Consider the following 12,300-nt stretch of genomic DNA (forward strand, 5'->3'; position numbering starts at 1 on the left):
CTGGGCTAGGTTGGGTAGGTCTCTGCAGAGGCAGTGACAGGGCCACCTCAGTCTAGTTTATTGGGACTATAGGAAACTGTCAGGGATGGCCTGGCTAAATGTGCACCAGGACCTCCTCTTGTGTGCTGGGCTTTGGGGACTGCTGAGCTAAACACACCCATTTCTGCCCCTGAAGAACTGCCAGTCTGAGGGCAGGGACAGGCAGAGGAAGGCAGGCCTGTGTTCTGGAAACTGGGGGGTCATGGGGATATCAGGGATGAACAGGATCTCCAGCTGTCCTTGGAACCTTTTGTCCATCTAGGCCTGGGTCTGGGCTGCATGGTCTGCCCTTTGGGTTCAGCATCTGGGGATGGTGCTAAGAATGAAGGGACAGTCTGGGAGGAACTAACGGGCCTTTGGGTACCATGGCTGTCAACAGGCACTGGGAGCAGAGGGTCCCAGGGGCCCCTAGGTGATGCCCCAGCAGTGCTGAACAGCTCCTGGGCTCCCACAGACCTGGTGTATAGCCACATTCTCCCCAGTCCTCTAATGCAACCCTGGGCGAGGGGAAGGTGCTGGGATGGGGCTGCACAGACTGAATGCCCACTGTGTGCCAGGCCTGGAGTTAGGAGTCCTTTACCTCATCATCTGCCCAGAAGTTCCAGGGCCCTGGGCTCTAGGTGCTGCTGGAGTAGGAGATGGGAGCAGTCACAGGTTGAGAGGGAGCTTGAAGCTGCTCTTTCTCAACGCACTTTTCATAAGATTTAGAAAAGGCAACTTTCCATTTCAAAGACCTGGAGAGGGGCATCTGTAGGATTGGGATAAGGCTGAATGTCCTCTCTTGCAGAACTGACCCTTAGTACGAAGAGCAAACTTTCATTGAACATTCACTATGAGCTGGGCCCTGTGCTAAGGGACTTTCTTAAGTCTTTCATTTTATCTTATTGCAGCTGTGGGGAAGGTACATTGACCATTCATTTGAGAGAGGAAACAGCTCAGAGAGGCTTACTGATTTTCTTTGAGTCACACAGTTTACTAAAAATGGAGCTCTTGCTAGGTTTGGTGGCACACGCCTATAATCCCAGCAGCTCAGGAGGCTGAGACAGGAGGATCATGAGTTCAAAGCCAGCCTCAGCAATTTAGCAAGGTGCTAAGTAACTCAGTGAGACACTGTCTCCAAATAAAATACAAAATAGGGCTGGAATGTGACTAAGTGGTCCATTGCCCCTGAGTTCAATTCCCAGTACTTAAAAACAACAACAACAACAACAACAACAACAAAAACTCTTAACTGGCCATCCTGTCTCTTTGGGAACTAGATTGACTGTGTCACACACAGTATGGCCCCCTCCAGGTCTGGCTAGCTCCTGCTTCCATACTACCTGACTGCTGAGCTGGTGGCCCCTCAGAGGAGCTCCTAGAGTCTTGCCTATAGGAATCAGGGTTCACCTGGAGTCCTTGGAAGCTACCTAGTCTCCTTGAATTCCCAAGAAGCTTGAGGGTCTCTGACTCTGGTCCCCAGGCTAGGCTCCAAGTTGCCCAAACAGCTGTGCTCCCAGGGAGCAGCCCCCATGAGCCAGGCCATGGAGCTACTGGAATCTGACCTCCACACAAAGGCAGCCTTGTGCCAGGTCCTGGGACACATTTCTTTCTAGCCTTTCAAGGCTGAGCATGAACCCAGGCTGAAGAAGGGGAGGGGACCTAGGGAGAGCAACTTCTGGGACCGGAGCTGGTAGAGGTACTGCCCAGGGCCAGCTCTCCACCCCCACTCTCCCTAGGAAATTCTAGCACCCACTGGAGAGCACCGAGCTAAAGACTGGGAAGCTAGATGCTCAGCCCTGCTTGGTCTGCAGCCCAGTAAGGCTCTTGAAGGCCCAGGGATCTTGCTGTGCCTCCCTCTGTCCCTTGCTCCCATCCTCGTCAATGTCCTAAGGGTATAAGTGGTGTCTCAGGCTGGAGCTATGAGCTGGGGAACCAGGAAGGAGCAGAATATTACCTTGTCCTTCGGGAGATCACAGTCTGAGGTTGAGGATCAAGAAGAGGGCTAAGGAACAGAAGGAGGCAAAGGACCATCTGTTGCTTCAGCCTTTGGTGGAGTGGGACTGGAGGAAGGTAGGAAGGACTTCCCAGAAGTGGGAGGAAACAAGGGTAGGTGATTCCTATTCTGTGAAATGGGAATGGGTGGTGATCCGTGTCCTGCCAGCCTCTGGGGATCCTTGGAGAGACCTTTCCACAGGGGTCAAGGAACCCACTCTGCCCCTGCCTGGACATTCTTCAGATTCTGCTTGGTGTCTTCCACCCACTGTCCCCTTTTGTGACCCTGCCTGTGCAGGGAAGGTCTGAACTCATCTCCCAGACCTCACTCCTCCCCAGCAGGTGGACAATCAGCCCAGGGCCTCCTCCTAAGTCTTCCTACCACAGGGGTAGCCCAGCCATCTCAGCACCCCAACTCAGTGGTCCAGGCCAGGTTGTGTGGAACCATGGGGGCAGGCCATCAAACCTAGAACAGTGACCTGGAGGGGCTTGTAGAGATTATTTTGTCTATCCTCACTGTAATTCAGATGAGGAGAGAGGCCCGGAGATGGCAAGGATCTGTCTGCTCAGGGTTACTGTAACTGTAGTGGCCCAAACTCAGAGCTCTTGACCCTTCAGCGAGAAGGCGGGGGAGTGGCTGACAGCTGCAAGGTGTTCTCCCACCAAGCACAGAACAAAATCAGCAGCCATTCGGTCAGTACATTCTGTACCACATTGCCAAAGTCCTGACAGTTTGTTCTATGCCAGGCTTATCCTTATCTTTCATCATGTCCTAAGGTCAGTGTGACTTCTTTGTCTTCTATATTCCCAAGACTGCTTGGCATGGGGCTGTGCCGGTGCCAAAGTTCCTGTGTGGAGAGAGGCCCTCCTAGCCACTGGAGGAGGGGCGGTAGCGTCTGGTGCCTTGAGAGAGCACTCTTGGAGAGAGATCAGTGCGTGGCCAGAGTGCCACCTTGTTCTATCCCTCCATCTGCACAATACACTTCTTTGCTAAAGCTGTTCCCACAGACTACAGAAAACACTACCCCACCCCCAGCCCCCTACTGGCTTCCCTCTCTCTGAGCTGGTGTTTTTCTCCTTCCCAGCAAATTGAGTAATTTCTTCTGCTGTGCAGATGCCTCCCTTCAGAATCCCAGAGAACACAGATCTCTGCCTGCCTAGCTGTTCCCAGCATAGTGGGCAGAATGATAAAAAAAAAGACTAGGGTCCAGTCAAGTCAAGTGGTCAACACAAGAGAGAGCAGGAGGAAGAGGAAGGTGGCAGAAAATATAGCCTGGGCTTGGGGGAAGACCACCAGAAGCCCTCAGACACCTGGTCTTGGTGGGTGAGGTGGGTGCCTGAGCTGTGTGCCAGGGCTGTGGTGGTTGGCACAGGCTATGGGCTAGCTAGGTTCCTGGCTGCATTTTAGATCTGATTTGGGTGTTCTTTTGTTTGTTTGTTTTTTGGGTACTGGGGATTGAACTCAGGAACACTCGACCACTGCGCCACATCCCCAGCCCTATTTTGTATTTTATTTAGAGACAGGGTCTCACTGAGTTGCTTATGCCTTGCCCTTGCTGAGGCTGGCTTTGAATTCGTGATTCTTCTGCTCAGCCTCCCAAGCGGCTGGGATTACAAGCATGCGCCACCACACCCGGCTTTGGTTGCTTTTTGAAGTCAGCTCTGGTTGCATTATGGGAGCCTTGCTGGGTGCTAGAGATCTCGACTTGGTCCTGGTGGTGTTCTTGGCTATGACTGCAGCAGTGATCTTAGTTTGGACATGGGACAGAGATGATGGTTGTGCCCCTATTGAACTTTGATGGGGGAGATGGGGGGTCCTTCAAACACTGACAACCCAACCTGATTTCTTAAGTCTCTCCTGCCCTAGCAGATCACTCACCCCTAGACAGATGGCCAAGAGAGGTGCCCACAGCAGACCTGGGCCGGCTGATGATGCCTTCCTCCTGCTTGATTCTGAGCCACCTACCATAGCCCATAGCTATACCACATTCACTGCCCAGTCTCTCCCCCTCCCCCCAATTACTGGACACAAGGCAGTTTCCAGGACCAATCTAGATCTTGTCCCAACCCTCCCCCTAACTTGCTGTGATGTTGGCCATCCATGCCTCCCCTGACTCAGTTTACTTATCTGTGAAAGCACCATCTCCATGTTCTATATACTCCCTGCCCTCACTTCTCAAGGATGACCCATCTCCTGAGGTCTCAGGCTATACTCCAGAGGGGGTAGAGATATCACATGCTTTATTTTATTTGTGTTTTTGGCTAACACCTATTGCAAGTCTAATGCTTACACCAGAGGCCAAGTCTAGTTAGAAAGGCTAGAGTGCCAAGTCTTGGGCCCTACAATATGCTAAGCCTCTTAGCAAATATTTTCACTTTCATCTACACACATTATATGCTGTTTGCTTCTTTTTTACCTTGATGCTGTACTGTGAACCTTTCTTAATATCATCAAGTATTTTTTTTTAACATCTTATTTTACTGGCTCCATGGAAATCCATGCTATGGCCATACCATAATAAATTTTACCAGTCTCCTCTTAGGCACTGGGGCTGTAAAGATGCCTATCCCAACATTCTTAGGGTACTTGACTCTGGTTGTCTCCCTTGCATAACTTCTTAAAAGTGTGGTTCCTGGTTCCAAGGACAGTCCTTTTTCAAGCCCTTTGATAACTCATTGCCAATAATCCCTGGGAAAGGGGTATCAATTTAGGTCCCACCATGCATGGGGACTGCCTATTTGCCTGGCTATATCTTTATTGCTTCAGGTCCTTTCCTTCAGGAGAATCCTTGGGAGGTAGGGAGGTTGGTAAGTGGGTTCAGGTGGCTTCAGGGAATGGGAGTTATCAAGAGGACAGGTAGGGAAGAAAAGAGGCTCAGAAAGAGACCTGTGGGGAGTGGAAAGAAGTGGGCCTCCATGGTTGCCTGCTGGAGCAACATGGTTCCTCTCTGAATCGTTGCTACCCTCTGCTTCTCTCCACTCCACACACTAGGCTCTGATTTCTACCACCTCTTTATCTAAGCTTGTCCCTTCTGATATCTGCAAGTCACTTCCAAACTCTGTATGAGAGAGGCTCTGATTGTGTCACTCACTACCTATACAACACTCCTGCTGGTCTGCATTCCTGCACAGCAACTTCATAGACCTGTGGCCAGGGCTTGGAGCCCTGAATTCACTTGTGTGGTTGGATAGCAGGGCCACTATCCAAGGCTCAGCACATGTGAGAGTCAGAGTCAGAGTCAAGGGACCCTTCAGATTGCTCTTTCTTACATTTAGCACAAGCTAATGCTTGAGCTGAGGCTTTCTAACTCATTCTCCAGAGATTTCTTCTTCAACCACAGAGTTGGAGGTTGAAAGTGGGCACTGAGTATAGGCTCAGAGATGGGAATGCATGGACATGAGAAAAAGGGAGGATGGGGGATTTGTTTATCCTCCCTTCCTTCAGTTCTCAAGTCCAAGGGCAGGCTCAGCAGCTGACACCAGCAACTGAGAGGCCAGTGAGTTGTGGTGGATTCAGGTCAGAGGGACAATGAACAGCTAGGGCCTCACCTGGCCCAACAGGATGGCGATTCAGCCTGGCATGTCCTGGCATGTGCACCTGCTCTGCAGGTGTCACTCGCTGCACCTGGACAGCAAAATGTTTTGCCTCATGACCTCCTCAGGGACAAGGGTGAGGCAGAGAAAGATGATACACAGTCACTTGGCCCAGCTCTCCTGGGACTGGGATGGAAAGAGACCAACTCCTTCTTCTGTAAAGACCCTCTGGCCTCTGCTCTGAGCCAGGCTGCTGCTGGCAATCAGGACCCTTGGAGGCAACCTGCCCTGGAGAGCTTCAGTGTGGCAGGAGAGGCAGCTGGACCAGGACTCAGCACTTGGTTAGACTCAGGCACCAAAGTCTTCAATGAGGAGGCGTGGACCCTGCAGCCCTGTAGAAAGTGACCATGTGATGCAGGGAAGGGCATTCTAGCCAGAGTCAGAGCACAGGCAAAGGCACAAGGCAGGGAGTGAAAGAGACCTGGGAAGGCTGGCCGTGAGGGTGTGTTAAGTCCCAGAAAGGAAAGTGAACCGCTTTGGGGAGGGCCTGTCTGAGAGGCCATGGTGGATGTAACCCTGTGGCCAAGGAAAGCTGAGGGAGGCTTTTGAGCAGGTCAGCTCTGAATTAGAGAGGTCATTCCAGGTGCCTCAGGAGTGTTGAAAAGGCCAGTGGCTAGAAACCATGGCTGCCCAAGGTTACCCTGTCTGGACCCCAGCACAGGACTTAGGCAGGAGGCATGATGGTGCTTTCCCAGAGAATGTGGGTGCTGGGGTTCACCATGAAGATCACCACCTGTGGCAGCAGGCCTGATGAGAATGGGTGGATTTGGGCGACAGATTGTGTGGGTGACAGACTGTGTGGTTTGGATTCCAGTTCTGCCTGCACTCAGTCTGAGACCAACAGCTTTATCTAGGAGGTGACAGAAGGTTGTGGGCACACAACAAAATGGCACAAAGTCCACCTGACAATGGCAGGGGCTTGGTAGAAGTTGTGACTTTGCTAAATCCTTCTTGTGGAGGAGAATACTGGGGCCTCAGGAAAGGGAGGGCAGGCCCTTTCCCATAGAGTCTCCGCTTCTGGCTGGTCTAGGGGCTCCAACGGGTCCTATTGGCTCCACTGGGCCTGTCGACAAAGCGGGCGGAGCCAAGCTGCTGGCCAGTGAGCCTTGTTGCCTTGTTGGGGTCTTATAGGGGTCAGGGCTCTCACATCCATCATGAAACAGCTGGGCTAAGATGAGACTGGACTTGTAGACCAATTAACCTTCCTTCCCCTCCCATTCCAAAATGAATGTGAGATGACTTCACACAAAACCCCAGGATTACAACAGGAAAAAGACAGAGCCATGTAGTTAATAGAGGAAGAAGATTAGATGAAGAACTATGTCCAAAAATATCCTTAGAAATTTTAAACACACCGGGGATGTAGCGCAGGAGTAGAGCCCATACTTAGCATACAGGAGGCCCTAGTTGAGACACCCAGCACCATTCTCCCAAAATTTTTAAGCATTTTTCCTTCTGATACAGTGATACCAATCATAAAAATCTAGCCTCTGGAAAGCCTAGCTCAAGGGCTGAAAACTGGAAAATAACCAAGTCCTTCAATGGGGAAGTAGTTGAGCAAACCACTTGATATTCTTGATAAGTTTCAAGAAGAGCATATTATGCAGCCACGTGAACCTACACACATGAAGAGAAAGACACATGAATGTCACCAAAGCCAAAGAGGGACACTTTGGCAAATGGCCATGTTTGATTCAGTGCACATAATATTGTAAAAATATTTAAGTATTCAAATAAAATCATAATTAAAAAATATAAATGCACAGATTTCTGGTAACTCTTGGTCTCCACTCCTACTGGGCACCAATCCTACATCTGTGGAACAACATCCCTTTTTGATGGGGCGCACACTCTCCTAAGTGCTCAGTCCCCACCAATCCCCGTTGTCTCCTTGACACTGAGGCTGGTCAGTACAATTATCATCGCTCTTGTATTGTTGCTTTGTTTTCCTTTTTAAAATATTTTATTTCTTTTTTAATTGACAAATTAAAATTGTATGTATTTATGGCGGCCAATATATTTAGAAATATGTATACATTGTGGAATGGCTGAACTGAGCCAGTTAATATATGCATTGCTTCACAGACTATTTTTTTGTAATAAGAACACAATCTATCCTTAGCTATTATCAAAAATATAACATATTGTTATTAATTAAAGCCATTGTGTTGTACAATAGATCTCTGAAACTTTTCTCATAATAGAGAAATATCTTGCTATTCAGGGTTTCTATCAGAGGCAGAGAAACAAAATGTGGACCTTGATGGCTGTGCATCTCAAGGAAGATAGGAAGGAGCCTGTTTCTTTGTGAAAATAAAGACTGTGCCTCTGGTTTCACTTGCAAATCCTAGAGCACTTTATTCATTTATTATTTATTATTATACGTTATTTATTATGGTGCTGATACAGTAGCCACCAAAATGTCTCATGGGCATTTTGAAGTTTTCTGCCCTTGATTAATATGTTAATAGTAAGACTCCCCCCTTTTTAACTAAAACACACAAACACATACACACACACACAGAGCAGAGCTGGGGGTGTGGCTCAATTGCATGAGGCCCCAAGGCCCCAAGCACAACCCCCTGTAAGTTTTATAAGTAAATTATTTTATAAGTAAAAATAATATATTGTAAATATATATATATGTAAAATATGTATATAAGTTAAATAAGTTAAATAAATATATTGTAAAATATATTTAGTTTACTTATAAAATAACTAAAAAATAATAACTGCAGCAACAACAAAATAAAACCTAGCTTTATATTTGTATAAGACAAACCTATAACTTTTTATTTATTTATTTAATATTAATTTATTTTTTAGGTGTAGATAGACACAACACAATGCCTTTATTTTTATGTGGTGCTGAGGATCGAACCCGGATCCTGCCCGCGCTAGGCGAGCGCTCTACGCTGAGCCACAATCCTAGCCCCGAACCTATCACTTTTTATATCATAGACTACTGAATTGTTTTATGTTTCTTAGAACAAGTATCATATTTTTATTAAAAAATTAAAAAAAAAAAGATGATGAGGGGCTGGGGTTGTGGCTCAGTGGTAGAGCACTCACTTAGCACATATGAGGCCCTGGGTTCTATTCTCAGCACCACATAAGAATAAATGAATAAAATAAAGATATTGTGTCCAACTATAACTAAAAAATAAATATTAAAAAAGATGATGAATGTTCAAGTTAAGAATTTTGGCTTGAGGGAGGATTTAGGACCAGATCACAAGGCTTGAACTTACCTCTGCTTGTCTTGGCAACCTTGGGGAACAGGTGAGTGCAGTGGTGCATGAGTTTCTAGAAGTGCTTCAGAAGGAAATTACCTTTTCTAGGCTGGGCAGCGGGAAGACTTAGTGCTGGGGAAGGAAGAATTGGCAGAGGGGCAAAGACAGGATACAGGTTCCATGCACACTACCTGGGCCATCTCCCTAGGGTCCTTGCACTGTTTGGGAGGTAAACATTCTTCTTCCCTTTTTTTTTTTAAGCAGCTTTATTTAAGTGTAATTTATATGCCATCAAATTTATATATTTTAATGTGCAATTCAAAGATTTTTAGCAAATTTATAGACTTGCACAATCATCACCAAAATCCAACTCTAGAATGTTTCTCCCCAAAAGGTCTCTTGCACTTGTGTTGGGGTCACTCCTCACTCTCACCCCCAGCCCCAAGCAACCACTAATATGCTTCTGTCTTTTATGGGTACTTCATTCAAATGTAATCATATGACCCATCGTTTTTTGCATCTGGCTTCTTTCACTGGACATGTTTTGAGTTGCATTCATGTTGCAGCCAGTATAGCTTTGTTCCTTTTTAGCGAGTAATCATATCCCACTATAGAGATAAAGCACATTTTGTTCTCCATTCACCAGTCTGTGGACATTGGGTGGTTAACATTTTTTGACTATATATAAACAATGTTTACATAAACAATATAATGTTTATATTATAAACAATGCTGCTATGAATATATGTATATAAGTCTTTGCAGGGATGTGTGTTTTTGTTTCTCTTGGGTAAATACCAGGAATGGAACTGCTGGAGTGTGATAAGTCTATAATGCATTGAGAAACTGCTAAACTGTTTGCCAACACGGCTGTACATCTTACATCTTCACTGGCACAAGGGCTCCAGCTTCACGGCAAGTCTCAGCTCCAGCTTCTCCCTGCCAACCCCTTCCCATTCTCAGATCATTCTACCTGCTTACAGGGCTGCCAAGAGGAGAATGGCTTGTCAAGTCATGGCAGGGAGTGACAGAATCAGGGTTTGGAACCCAAATTTCCCTGTCTCCATGGTCCTTCCTGCTTCCATCTTTGTGCTTTCTCGTGGACTTTAGCAAAAAGTAGAAGTTGGAGTCTCTGAAGCTGATCATGGAGTCTGCCCAGGTTGAGGTTGCAGGATGTAGAAAAAGAATTTGGGGAAGTGTGAGAAGGAATTGGAGGAGGGTCAGCAGCCCAAATGCACTGGATTCCAGCAGTGGCCAGCCCAGGGAACTCAGTCCCAAACAGGTAGGGGGTGGAGGATGTCTTCTACCAATACAGGGCTGTTGATGAGTGACCTCTCTTTTGCCCTCCCCTGGCCCAATCTGCATTTCCCACAGACTGTCACCTTCCTGCCTCATATATACAGAGGCACGCTGCCCCCACCCCGCCCCCTCTGGAGCTGGAGATTGTTGAACCCAGAGATGCTCTATCACTGAGCTACATCTCAGCACTTTTTACTTTTTTATTTTATCTTATTTTTTAGGTGTAGATGGACACAACACAATGCCTTTATTTTTATGTGGTGCTGAGAATCAAACCTGTGTCCCGCCCGTGCTAGGCGAGCTCTCTACCGCTGAGTCACAATCCCAGCCCACTTTTTACTTTTTATTGAGATAGGGCCTCAATAATTTGCTTAGGGCCTTGATAAGTTGCTGAGACTTGCCTTGAACTTGTGATCCTCCTGCGTTAGCCTCCTGAGTATCTGGAATTGTAGCCATAGGCATATTCTCTTCTCTTATTTGGGTCTGGATATGTCCCCTTGTCCCCAACACTTGGCCCTCCAGAAGAAGAGAAATGGTTTGTCCTAACTCTGACCCCAGATATTACCTCTTTCTGCCAACCTCAGAGTCTGCATGCAACCTATGAGTATCAAAGAGAAGGGATGAGGGCATCCAGCCCTCGAACTTGGATAAGGACCAATGACAGGGCATCCTGTTGTGCTGATACCCTCGGTTATCTGTGGAGTTCTGCTTCCTCACATGTTGAAGTTTGAACATTAGAGAAGCACGCCGAGACCAGCAAATAAAGCAGAGTTTATTTAAAAAGGGATAACATAGACTTCTTCTGGGAGGGAGAAGGAGGCCATAGCTGGTATCCTGGTATCCCAAGAAGCGAGAGTGCTTTGCCTTTTTATACACCTAGTTTTCCTTTGTTCTCCTGCCTCTTCCCCTTATCTTTCTCCTTCCTGCATACCGACTAGGCATTTGACTTGGCCCAGGAATGCTCGGGTGGGCTGGCCAAAAGGTAGGAAACAGGTGGGCTGAAGGGGGAAGGGCAGAATGGAGCAGCCCAGGACACATTAATTAACAACTTTATGGCTCCCTGTAGGAGGGGCAATCCCTGGGACAGGTTACCTTAGCAACAGGTTGGAGCAGGGGGAGATTCTTGATAAGGGTGGAGGAAGGGCTCTGAAGGAAGGAATATTTCACTCCCTCAGGGGACAGTCTCCAACTTCCCAGGACTCACTCAAAATTGGCCTAACTAGATCTGACCTGACTCTATTTACCTATCTATACTGACTGCCTGTCTAATTCTGGCTTCAGTGCCACCTCCAAAATGGATAACTGGTGGGGGTCTGGCCAGCAGAAAGCAGTGCAACCCCATTTGTCCTGGCCAACCTTGCCCCTTCCTTTCTCTGTGGTCATCTTCTAGGATGACCATCTTTGCCCCAGGAAAGGAGACCCAAAGGCTCCAGATCACTCATCCAACCTTCCTTTTTTTTTTAACTTTTTTTTATTTATTTTGATGTGGTGCTAAGAATCAAACCCAGAGCCTTGCACTTGCAAGTCGAGCACTCTACCACTGAGCCATAACCCTAGCCCCAACCTTCCTTTTTAAACAATTTGAAGAACTTGGAAAAGGAGGAAGAAGGAAAGTGCATTTACTGAGCACCAGCTATATACCAGGACTCTTTGATGTACACCATTTGTTTCAACCATCAAATTGACCCTGAGGATGGGATCTTCACCTTTCCCCTGAGGAAACAGACTCAGGGGTGAGATGCTGGCCTGAAATCTCACATACTAAACTGCCAGTCTGTGTCCCCATCTGCCATACAGAGTAAGAAAGCCACAAAGGCTGGGTGGTGCCTCAATAAGTGTCCCAAGTATGGGCTGAAGCATCAGGCACACCTGTGTTGGAGTCCTGACTCTGCTGCCACTCCTTGGTGTGTGACCTTGGGCAAGTGCCTGGCCTGTCTGAGCTGCAGCCGCCCATCTGTGAATGGGGCCTCTCCAAGCCCATCCTATGAAGCCTGGGTGAGAGGGTTCAAGAGAGGCGGAATGAGCAGTCTGCTGCTCTTACTTTCCAGCACTGAAGACTTTACATGTTAGGAACCAGGACCTGCTGGTCTCCAGCCCACCACCCCCAAGGTCCTTGGGATGCTCTCTCTCCTTGATGCTCTGACCTTCTGTCCAACTGAAC

General features: G+C 47.7%; 1 protein-coding gene across 1 annotated transcript in view; it reads left to right on the top strand.

Annotated features, from left to right (window-relative positions):
* Nucleotides 1–12,300, top strand: part of Acsbg1 (acyl-CoA synthetase bubblegum family member 1) — a 53,181-nt gene that overhangs the window by 22,293 nt on the left and 18,588 nt on the right. The gene's annotated exons all lie outside the window — the stretch shown is intronic.

The sequence above is a fragment of the Marmota flaviventris genome, chromosome 2 (genome assembly GCF_047511675.1).
Source record: "Marmota flaviventris isolate mMarFla1 chromosome 2, mMarFla1.hap1, whole genome shotgun sequence".
Lineage (NCBI taxonomy): Eukaryota > Metazoa > Chordata > Mammalia > Rodentia > Sciuridae > Marmota > Marmota flaviventris.